Here is a 12,471-nt window from a genome sequence, read left to right as displayed (position 1 = left end):
CATTGCTAGAATACCCAGCGTTCACTAATGCATTGTATACCGTCTTTGGAGTTAACTCATTTTACAATTTTATTTATTTTTAGGTAGGAGGAAGGGACTTGAACCTGTGATTTACTCTGTATGAGTGGACAATCAGTCTGCGGCCCAGCTGTGAACAACACATTGCAGGACTGGGGCATTAATTTGTAAAATAAAACTGATTTTGAAAGTCTCAGGAGGCACATATCCTACTCTGTACAACTTTTAAACAGAAGAGCAAAAAGTCTCCCTCAAACAACATTACGCATTGCCCCATCTACCCAGCGCCACATTCATAAGCCTAAAAATGAGAGGTGTCTGGCATCTGTTTGCATTTATATATGTTTTGCCTAATTTTAGATGTCAAACAAATTCTATTGGGAAGAAGGAAAAAAAAAAAAAAAAGGAGAGAGTGCCTGAAGAGCTATTTCTACAACTACTTCTGAGGAATAAGATACAGTCTTTCTTCCAGAAGAAAACAGGAAATGAGATGCTCAGCAACTCTGAAAAATCAGACGCTATGCTGAGCTTTAAAATGCATATTAAATATACTTCAAAACAATAATTTTATTAATATGAATTTGTAATGTGTGAGAGACTTCTTGGTGCACCTCTGTGTGTTTGCCACTGCTTGGTCTTTTAGCCATTTTGTCTGAGAAGAGAAAGAAAGGGGAAACAACATTTATACTAAGCAGATTTCATTTAGCAGTAAGACATTTTGTCCACAAGGCGGCACTATGTGTTAACAAATAAAAGATGTGCTGATACATTCTATGAGTTTATTATCAGTTTTTGCATTCTTGGTGACTTCTGCTAAGTGCTCACCAAAAGAAGTGTGGGCTTACCTAACAATATGAAGGACAGCTGCCTTTGTTGATATGCAGACATTTGGCCAGTTCAAGTTTAGATGTTTGAGACAATTCCTTATACAAGGCTAAAAAGCTTAACTGTTGCTGTTATGGACCTCCCGTCAAAGAGGTACTTTTACACTAGAGCAAACTTGAAAAATGAGAACATTTAGGTAGAGAAATGTATTTGGCTATACCTTTTCTATATTCCCTTTGCAAATATATCAAGTGAGTTTCTGAATAGATGCTTTCTTCCCTTGTAAGCCAAGTTCTCCTCCTGCTTGATCCCACAGCAAGACTATAATCCTTTGTTTGCAACATCACAGCTGGTTGTCATGGAAATAAATGTGATGTCACAGATTTACCATTATAACCAGTACAGGACCAAATATTAATGGAATAGGTTGGTTGTTTTAAAAATAGCTTGTTAACGACTGAACGTATCAGAGATATGCATTTTGAAAAGGTATAGAAAATTATTAAAACAGACAAAAAAGAAATGGAGTTTTAAGTTTGAATGCTGGGAAGAATTTTCAGATCTTTCTTTAAATCTTATGTATTTAATTTTTACTGAAACCTTCTCAGTCTTTTTCATCTAGACTTGAACTTGTTGATGGGGGAAGTGAGATTGAAAATCTCCTTCCCACTAGACCAATGATTTATTTACTGACAGAGACGAGCAAGCAGTTCTAAGCAGAAGATGTGATCAGTGGCAGTGATATTTTCCTTGGGCCATATCTTATACTTCCCTTTAAATAAGCATTGATGGGAAAGAGCAGCAACCTTACAAATATGCACATGAAGAGGTGGTCCCATCCTCTCAGACATTTGCACATCTCAAGTTGCTGGAAGCTGCATGGCGTGGTCTAAAATTCCCATGTGGGACAGGGCAAAATGGATGGCATGGAGCAATAGTACATATGGAGACAGCACAGCCTTGCAAGATCTGTATCTGGGGATGATGGTGTGGTGAACTGGGAAATGCAGTGCCAGTAAATGTACCTAGGCTATTAAAGAACAGGAGAAACTGCTGTCTCAACCTCACGAGCAGCATGATAGATAGCACCAGACACCCACTGAGATAGTGGAACTGCCAGACAAGCTTCAGACAGCCTAAAGATGTTCTGCAGAGAGCTACACTCCACCTTCCAGACTGAAAGCCCTCCCCCACTCCAGTGCTCTCATACAGCTCCAGTTTCACCCTGCTCGCATTAAATGACTTCCATTGGCTCAGACTCAGAGGGAGGGATGGCTCTGCTTTCTTCCTTCCATGATTTTCGAACCTATTTGAACACTACTGTCAGATTTAAATCCACTCTGTGCTGTGCACACAGGCCCCTCTGTTCAGAACTGATAAAGAAATGGAGATTATACAAAATATTTTTCAAATGTCTGCTTTGGAGGTTTTTAATCAGCATTTTCCACTATTTTCAGCTTTGTAAGAGTCAGTCTTGCTCTCTCTCTCACTCTCACATACTTTAATGTTAGGCACCTAAAATAAAATGCTGTAAAAGAAGACATTTCTAGGGAAAAAACATGAATGTTAAAATAATCTCTAGCTCCTTGTAGTGAGAAGTGGCCTCCCACTGACCCAGAGGGGGAGTGGCCACTTGCAAAACCCTGGTGGGTGGTGCCAGGCCATGTTCACCCCGCCCATCGGAAGTCAGTGGGCAGAACAGGAAGTATAAAAGGCGGGTCTGCAAGCTCATTTGGGCTGCAGCTGCTGAAGGAGCCAGATGCCTCCTACCCACTCCTGAACTGGGAGATTGCTATGGATCCCTGTGGTGCTGAGGACTGGCTGATGCTGCTGGAGCCACACACTGACCAAGCTGAGGAGGAGTTGCTGGGATTTCCACTGGCCTTCTACCTGGATGATGCAGAGGACCCTGTACAAACCCAGGTACACCCTAAGGGGGGAGAGAGGAAGTACTCCAGGGGATTAAGATGCCATCTGGTTGAGAGCTGGCCTGTGACCAGGTCAGCATGTTGTGGGAGGATCCCCACTGACCCAGTGGCAGACCCCTCCATCACTGCTAGGGCCCTGGGCTAGGACATGGTGGAGTTGGGCAGGCCTCTGTCCTCCCTACCACCCCACCCCTGGGGTGGCAGTACTCCCCTTCCATGGGCCAGAGGACTTGCATCTGCCTACAGTCTGCCGAGTGAGGACACTAGGCTGTACTCCTGCCTGAGCCCCCCTAGACTGTGTTTGGGTGCTCTACCCTGGTCTAAGCCCAGAGGACCTGTTGCCTGCCCTGACTAAGGTCCTGGGCTCTGAAGTATTTGTTTGCCACACAGCCTTAAGGGTAGGCCTGAGACTCAAACTCTGTACCACCCTGCCCTAAGGGCTTGGCTTACAAACTGCTTGTTTGCCCCTGAGTACAGGTCCAAGCCACTGACCCTTCACTGCCCTGATTCAGGGCTAGAGACCTGTACTCTACCCAGACTGCTGACCAGAGCTACAGGCCGAGAGTGACTCAGCTGATTCCCTGTGAGCAACGCCCCGTTACATAGTAAGGCAGAGTGGCCTCCCACTGACCCAGAGCGGGAGGGGCCACCACTAACCCATTACACTCCTATATAGCACTTTTCATCCATAGATCTCAAAAGTACCCTACAAAGAAGGGTCAGTGTCATTATCCCCATTTTACAGATGGGAAAACTGAGTCATGGCATGACCTTGTTCAAGGTCTCCTAGCAGGCCATTTGGCAGAGCCAGGAATTGAACCTAGGTCTCCTGAGTCCCTGTCCAGTGACTATGAGATCCTAAATTTAGGACCTACACCTAGCACTGCTGTAACCTGTTCAATATCCAAACATGAAAATGGACAATGGTCCCCAAATGAAAACAAGAAGCTCGGCACAGGGAGATATCATCTACCCACTGTATTCTCTCATTAAGGATATGTTTTGCAGGAGTTAGTCAAAAACACTTCTAAAACGTTATTTTGCTAAATAATCTAGACTAACTTCAGGACCCAGGAGGGTCTATTTTAAAATAATGATGAATCCTCCCCATAAAAACTGACTATTATATTCACATAATATTATACAGATACAGCCAAGTAGCTGCTTAGGCCAAAATGTAGGTCTTGTAATGTAGATTATAAAATCTAATCTTAGCATATCACATAAAATTACTACAAACAGATGTTTGTATGTAAGTGTACACCTGGAACAGTCATACCTCAAACACTACAGCAATATGGGTAGTCAAAGAGTAAAACTGAATATAAACAAACAAGTCTAGTTTTGCTTCTTGGGCTCCAATCCTGCTATTGGATTTGCATGGACAAACTCCTATACAGATCCAACTGTAGACTGAGGCCCAATTCTATAAAAACTTTGGGACAGGAACCTGTCAGGATCCTGACATGGGCAGTTAGGATCAAAGGTCAGAGCAGGGTCAATCCTGAGGCTGAGAATAGAGAAGAGTTTGTAATCAAGTTCCAGGTCGGGGTGGAATCCAAGGATCAGAGTCCGAGTCAGGTTTCAGGGTCTGGCTCAACAGATGAGGTCAAAATCAAGCTGAGATCAAAGCCAGGAATTCAAGAGCAGAGTTGCTCCTGGTCACAAGTGCTGGCTTCCTCCTTTCCCCAGGGCTGGGGCATCCACAGAACCTATGGACCTATGGTCCCGGTAGCTACAACACATCCACACTGTTTCCTGGAAACTTCCTGGAATACACATTGGGTTTATATAGGGCAGGAGCCATGAAGCTACTGCCCATCAGCCCCCTTGAGGCAGGACTTCCTGTGGTCTGTCTGCAGTGGGTTGTGGGTAGTGTTGCGTGAGCTGTCTACTACAGCTGCTGGGTGGCACCATGGAGGTTTACTGCCTGCCAGCTCTGCAGACCCAGGTTCAAGAGCTGTGGGGACTTACAGAACTGCACCAACCTTGATAGCCCTAATCCTACAGAAAGTTCCATGTGGGCAGACTCTTATGCCTACATGGAGTCCCAGCAAAGTCAATGGGGCTCCATTAAGGTTCACTGACTTGCAAGATCTAGGTTTCAGTTTGTAGAGCACATTGGGCCCCTGGTCCCAATCAGGGCCTCTGGGTGCTACCTTTGTATTAAATAAGACAACATGTCTAAGCGCAGTGAAATGTGTGAAAGGTAAATCAGATTTTCAAATGTGTCCAGTTTTAGTAGAGTTTGCTCTTTCTGGTAACACAGGAAAGGATGTAGGCTTTTCAGTCTATTGGCCTGGATTTTTGGCTCCCCATTTGCAGGGGAACTATCTGCCAGTGAAAACAGCTGAGGCAGCACCACCACATCCTGCACTGGCTACCCCCTCCTCTGGTGAATGGGGAAGAAGAAGTCATGTCAGGAGTGTCTGTGAGTAGGATGGGGCTTAAACTCCACTCAGCTGCAGTCAAGAATCTGGCTCATTCACTTTTTTCTTAAACATCCCTTTCAATGTTACTTCTAACTGCAAATTACAAATGCTTCAGAGGCTTCCGTCTCTGACTTCTCCAGCCACAGAGAGCTCTCATCGGGCGATGCCAGCCCAAGTCATTGACACCCTCTTGGGTAGCAATCAAATTGTTCATGCACCAGTAAAGACTTAATCCAGTCTGTGGCCAACAATTTGTATTCACAGTATTTTCTTTATAGCTAGACAGGCATTTCCTGAAAATAGATCTCTGTATTATCTATGCTTAAGATCATATATAAACTTCTCCAAGAATATCCTGGAAATATAACAAAACCGATGCCAGTCTGATCCTACTCATTAATGCATGAGCATGTAGGGATAGCATATGTTCATAAAGAACTTGTAGACTGTATGTGTACAATCAAATTAACCTTTGGACTGCTGGCATTTGGAACATAATTTGGGTTTCCAAATGTATATACTGTGCTCTGCTCAGTGCTGTTACTACTACAGAAATAATATCCTCTAAAATAAAGTAGGCTGATAAGAGTTGAATGTTTCAACTTCTAAATCTAGTTCAACATTCTTTGATGCTCAACAGAAATGTGGTTAAATTCTGTTGTGTAGCTATCAATTATTTGTGTTTACATTGAAATAATTGTTCATATTTGCAATCTTTACTAAGAAATGCCTCAGAATAACTTGGGTGGGAAGGCGAGAGCGGAGGAAGGAGGAACTTGGTACCTTCCCAGTCATTGATTTAATGTAGCTTAATGCAGTAGACTGGGCCATAGCATCACTGCCCACATCTCTGCAGCTGGTTTCACCCCCTCCTAATTATTACTTGAATGGGATGTGCAGCTCAAAAGTTAAAAGGTCAGTCTCAGACGTCTCCCTATAATTTTTATTGTCCCGCCAACCAAATAGGCGTGTCACCCCCTGGTTTGGTGAGTTAAGAGGTAGTAGTCTAGTCACACAAGACAAACATGGGCCATTGTCCCTCTGAACCCAATCTTCAATGCCAGGAATTAGCATGCAATCTCCCTTCTAGACATGGTCATCTCTAACACGTCTAATACTAGGCTGACACCAATTATTCGAACTAGACCTCTCATTTTTGAGCAGGACTGGTTTCTAGGTGCTGTGCCCACATGTTAAAATGTTAAGTCAACACAAAGGCTGTATATTACACTCATTTTTCCAGAAGTACTTATTTTAACGACCCTATAAAGACTTTCAACAGATATGTCCGAAACAAAACATTTTCTAAAAAACGTTCAAGTGGCCTTGGGTGACGGTATGAAACAATCATTCCTAACACCTGCAAAGTTAGGGCCATGTTTCCTAGTGCTTGAGCAGGGAGGTGTAAATTCTACCTCTCTGCACCAGCAAAGGCCCCTGCACCACAGAGAAATTCAACCTAAGCGTTACTATTGCTGCTGCGTCCTCCCTCAAGGATTCTGTCAGTTTCATTTTAGTTCTGTTTAGTTTGCAGCTGAGACTGAACTTTACTCAGGAGCAGGTAAAAGTGCACTAGACATACTGAGTCAAATCCTGGGGTGATGTAACTTACACACCAGTAAATTGATATAACTTAAATGCAGAAGGCGATGGAAGGGTAGGCTTCTAGCTTGAAAACCACCCATCATGTCAGAGTAAGATTAAATAGGAGGCTATTTCATCTTACAGCTTCTGATCTCCTAATGCTAGCTTTCTGTGCTCCAACCCCAGTTCAACTTCACCCTTTTGTTCCAGTGGTGTTAAGCCCACTTACAGATACACTTATTAGTGTGTAACTTACACTAGTCTTTACATAACTTCAGGATTTCAACCAATGTGTTTAGTGTGCTTTTACTGCTTCCTATGTTAGGACATTACATTTTTAAAATGTCTGCCACACATACAATATTGCCACAATGAGGAGATATTCCAATATTTCTCTGAAAAAATTTATGGTCAAATTCTGCTCTTAGTTATACTTCAACTAGGCTTGCCAGGTGTCCAGCTTTCAACTGGAATGGCTCCAGTCAGCACTGCAGACCGAACCGTTAAAAGTCCGGTTGGTGTGGGACTGGCAGGTTCCCTAACTGGCTTCGCGTGGCTCTCCGGAAGTGGTGACATGTCTCTCAGCTCCTTGACGGAGGGACGGCCAAGGGGACTCCATGTGCTGCCCCTGCCCCGAGTGCCAGCTCAGCAGCTCCCATTGGCCGGGAACCGTGGCCTAGGAGCTGAGCGACTTGTTGCCGCTTGCGGGGAGCCACCCGAGGTGAGAGCTGCCCAGAGCCCACTCCCTCTCCCTCACCCCAGACCACCACCCCGTCCTGCACCGCTGGCCCAGCCTGAGCCCCCTTCCACACCTAAACTCCCTCCCAGAGCCTACACCCCCTTCTGCACCCCTGTCCCAGCCCTCAGCCCCCTCCTACACCCAACTCCCTCCTAGAGCCCATACCCTGAATCCCCTCCTGCACTCCAACCCCTGCCCCAGCTCAGAATCCCCTCCCACACTCTGAACCCCTCAGCCCCAGCCTGGAGCTCCCTCCTGCACTCCAAACCCCTCATTCCCAACCCCACCCCATAGCCTGCACCCCCAGCCAGAGCCCTCACCCCCCCACACACACTCCAACCCCCTTTCCCAGCCCAGATCCCCAACCCTCACCCTAAAGCCCTCATTTCTGGCCCCAGCCCAGAGCCCATGCCCTCTCCCACACTCTGAAACCCTTGGTCCCAGCCTGGCGACCCCTGCCCCAGCCCAGTGAAAATGAGCGAGTGAGGGAGAGTGAGTGACAGAGGGAGGGGGATGAGTGAGAGAGGATGGGGCAGGGGGCCTTGGGAAAGGGGCAGGGCAAGGGAGTTCAGTTTTGTGCAATTAGAAAGTTGACAACCCTGACTTCCAGTGATTTCAGTGAGATTGCATAAGGATTTTGAGAGCAGATTGTGACCCTCAGAATGTAAGTACAGGACTCACAAAGGAAGGGGGGACAACTGTACTGAGGCCCCAAGCTCAGGAGGCCCCCAAAACAAGTGTAACATCTGCATAAATAAAGTTAAATAGGAGGGATGGGGGCCCAGGACCTCAAACTTCCCTCAACTGGGCTGTGTATGTAACAATACATGTGCATTATGAACTTCATATGCATTTATGGACATTTACGCTTGTATTCCTAAGGATAATATACTTTCCTTTAATATTTATCTCTTGACCAATAAATCTTAATTGCCACCTCTACAAAAGTAAAAGGCCTGTTTACTCTTTATGAATAAATTAGAATTACTGCAAAACAATGGTGGGAGTTTGCAGTACTTCCCATTCATTCAAACACTGAGCAGCACTTCCTTTAACAAATTATATCAGCTGACAGAAAAACAAAACGTTTCTGGACTCTTCAGTATTTTTATTTTTAGGGGAAGCAGTGTGGCTTGTGAATTTGGACTCCCCAGAACTAGGTTCTATTCCTACCTTTATGGCCTACTGGGTGACTTTGGGCAAATCACTTCATCGCCCCGCCTCAGTTTTCTCATCTGTAAAATGGGGATAATGATACCTCCTTTATAAAGTGCTTTGAGATCTACTGATGGAAACTGTTATACAAGATCTAGATATTTTTCAAAATATATTGATTTTTACAATTACTGCACAAGCTGAATTTGCACATTTTTTGCAAAATAAACTGCAGTTTTCCTTTAAGAAATTTTAAGGTCAGGCTAAGCATGTGGTTCTAAATATTCAACTTGTTTCAGTAATTATTTTAAAAATAGTGCCATGAACATTTTGTTTCAACATACCCAAGGACAGTATAGCATTTAAGTTTAACATATATTTAAAACAGAGAGTAAATAATACTTTATACTTCTCTTTCAAATAATATTTTAGTCCTTTGCACGGAGTAAAATGTGTTGGAGTAAAAAGTAGGGAATTTTTCTTTTCAAAACAATGCATCACTGCTTGAATGTAGTGATAATGTGATTTTTAACCTAGGCATTTGGTGCTGTTTCAGAAACACACGGTGCGTGTGCATGCGCGCGCGTGCGCACACACACACACACAAGTTCTCAGTGCAAACTTGTGAGGCCTTGGGGGTAAACCTACAATGATCTGTTTTGAGGAAGACAGCTGTTTTCTAAAGCTTAAAAGAATTCAAACTTGGACTCAAATATCATAGCTAAATTCATGCTCATGTACTGTATGGCACAACTCGGAACATGTGCACAATTGATGTTTCTCATTTTGATGAAAATGAACATAAAACATTTTTGTAGAATATCTTGCTCCTTCAGTAAAAAAAACTTTCAATAGACTTATTATTTCAAAACTGTAATCTCTCTCCTTTTACATAAATCAGCACAATCTTGTTTTGCTAAAATAAAATAAACATTGCCAGGAGATGAAATGGATAGCCTGTTCTTTTGCAAGGCCTCCAGTCTTAGCACTGTGAACAATTAGATAGGAACCAAGTGACACCTTTTGGATAATAGTGCCAAGTCAGCAGATGGAACACATTACAGAACTGGGACAATTCTGTTTAAACAACTGAATGCCAGGATCCCAGGATACCAAATAAAGAGAGGTTAAAGGACAATGCATTGGAAAACATGAATGCTAATGCCACTAGAGATGCTATTGAGTTTTTCATTTCAAAGCAATTTTGGTGGCTGTTAGAAACCCTCCTCACACTTAACTCTTTTGATACATGTTGTCCGCTGATCATTCCAAAGGATGTCGGGAGTCTGAGTGGATTGCAGAAAAAGATGAGGGACTAATGTGCTTCACAAAGAGAGTGAAGCAGAAAAGATGATGGTGATTAATCACTGGACCCAATGCAGTGAGCGTTCCCAACTCCTATGGATTTCAATGGCAAATGAGGATGCTCACAGGCAAGATCAGATCACACAGGAGGGGTTAGATTTATTTCACTTCTTGTTGAGGAGCCTCAGGCATTAAAAGATGGTCTCTCTCTGCTTTAACGTCCCAATCAGTCCAATAGGGATAGTTTAAGCTTTCCAAATATCCTATTTCTGATTTAATTTAATCTCTCATAGTCTCCTTCCAGTAACTGACCTGAATGGGAGTAGTACCTAACATCCAGCCAAGCTGCAATGTTCCATAATTTAGGCAGGAAAGGGTGGAACCATGTGTTTTCCCCCAAGAATAATGTAGTCAGCGCACTTTCCTATCAAAGCTAGTTAAAAATCTCTTGACTAGTCCTGGACAACATTTTCTGTCTGAAACTGTTTTCTTTGAGAGATACAGATATGGTGACACTGAAATGTCTTGTGAGTTCATGTTGGTTTTGCCAAATAGTACTGGTAAAAAGAAAAACTTAAAACAATTTCAGAAAAAAAATAGTGTTTCATTTCTACATTTTGTAAACAAAACACTTTTTTTTGTTCAAAATAATTTGGTTCAAAATTGGTTTTAATTTTATTAAAACAGTAAAAAAATGTTCAAAATCAAAACAGGACATTTTGATTTTGTGAAAGAGAAATGTTTGACCCGAAACAATATTTTTTGGCTTTTCAATTCACTGACAATGTAAAATAAAAATACAAAACAAATATTTTTGGTTTGACCTGAAATGAATTTTTCAGAATTGCCAGAAAACCAAAAAGTCATTATTGGCACAGCGCCACTCCAAGGGAGTGAGAGTCTGAAGGTCCCCAGAGTGAAACCATACTGTTGCTGCTGAGTCCTAACCTGGCAGTTTTCAATTGTTTTCAATAGCAATCATTTAGATTCTAACTATTGTAACGATTAGAAATACAACTTCTTACAGCAATTTAAATTAGTCATTTAAAAAAAGGTTTTGTTCCAAACATTAAAAAGAGCTTAACAATGAGAAGTTTTTAGATGACAAAGTAATGTTTGAAATGTTCTCAAAGCAATTTAAAACTCCTCCATCAGGCGATGGGAATGAAAGCAGAGTCCCTGAAAACACTCCAGCTTGTTCAGATGCAGCAGTCTGCCTGATCTGGGTTCTGCTCTTCATCTGCACAGCCCAGGCCCAAGACATGGAAGGCTATCTCCAAGACTCGCTTCTCCCTATGAGCTCAAATATTACCATGAAAATGGTAGAACTGCACTCACTAGGAGCTAAGGAACTGGCTGTTCCTAGGGTGAAGCTCACATTGCAGGCTACTGGGCATTCTCAGCAGCTCCACAATGGCTGTAGGACTCTAAGGGTGATAATCACCAGAGATCTTCCCCCAGACAGGATGAAATGCAAAACCCATCTTTTCAACCTAGATATCTCCCCAAATCAAAACTAAGACACCATAAGGAATATAAACTTTACTCGCTGAAATCTTGATACTTGAGAGATGTTTTGTTGCTTGTTTACTTTATATAATTTCTATCAGGCAATCAGATATAACAGTACAAATGCTCACAGAGATAGACAGACATTGCTGGCTACTTTGTACATGTGCATAATAAAAAAAACAAGCAGAGCAATGGAAACCTTCTGTTTTCAGGGCTCGCCAGAAATAAACCAATCCTAATGGCAATATTCCCAAATCCCCATGAATCCCACAGATTTTCAGTTTACTGGACATTTCTGGTGCTGCTGTAATAAACCTAAGTTTTAAAGTTTGACTTTTCTACAACAACAAACACTTATCCTCATTCTTATTAACCAAATATCTAGATGAGTTGATGTACCCCCTGGAAGACCTCTGCGTACCCCTAGTTGAGAACCACATACCTAGGTATTTGCCTAGTTTTACAACAGGCTACATAAAACGTACTAGTGAAGTCAGTACAAACTAAAATTTCATACAATGACTTGTTTATACTGCTCTGTATACTATATACTGAAATGTAAGTACAATATTTATATTCCAATTGATTTATTTTATAATTATATGGTAACAAGAAAGTAAGCAATTTTTCAATAATAGTGTGCTGTGATACTGTTTTTTTTTTTTTTTTTTTCTGATTTTGTAAGCAAATTTGTGAGGTGAAATTTGGGGAGTATACAAGACAAATCAGACTCCTGAAAGGGGTACAGTAGTCTGGAAAAGTTGAGAGCCACTGCTCTAAGCAACACAAGTGCAATAAACAGGATAGCCTGCACTCTGCTGCTGGGCTTCTCCTACAGCTACCTAGATTAATTATAGGGTTTTTGTTTAAATCAAGAAGTTTTGATTATAATTTAGTTTAAAGGTTTTAAAGAATGGTGTATCTCGCCCCCTTCCCACTCCCCTTCCAAACTCCCTCTCAAAACTCCCTGTTA

At 42.5% G+C, this 12,471-nt stretch overlaps 1 protein-coding gene across 3 annotated transcripts in view; it reads right to left on the bottom strand.

Moving 5' to 3' along the window:
• SCFD2 (sec1 family domain containing 2) overlaps positions 1-12,471 on the bottom strand; it is a 314,978-nt gene that overhangs the window by 96,195 nt on the left and 206,312 nt on the right. The window lies entirely within an intron of this gene.

Source organism: Dermochelys coriacea, chromosome 4 (assembly GCF_009764565.3).
Source record: "Dermochelys coriacea isolate rDerCor1 chromosome 4, rDerCor1.pri.v4, whole genome shotgun sequence".
Classification (NCBI taxonomy): domain Eukaryota; kingdom Metazoa; phylum Chordata; order Testudines; family Dermochelyidae; genus Dermochelys; species Dermochelys coriacea.
This window is presented reverse-complemented; position numbering and strand designations above follow the sequence as displayed.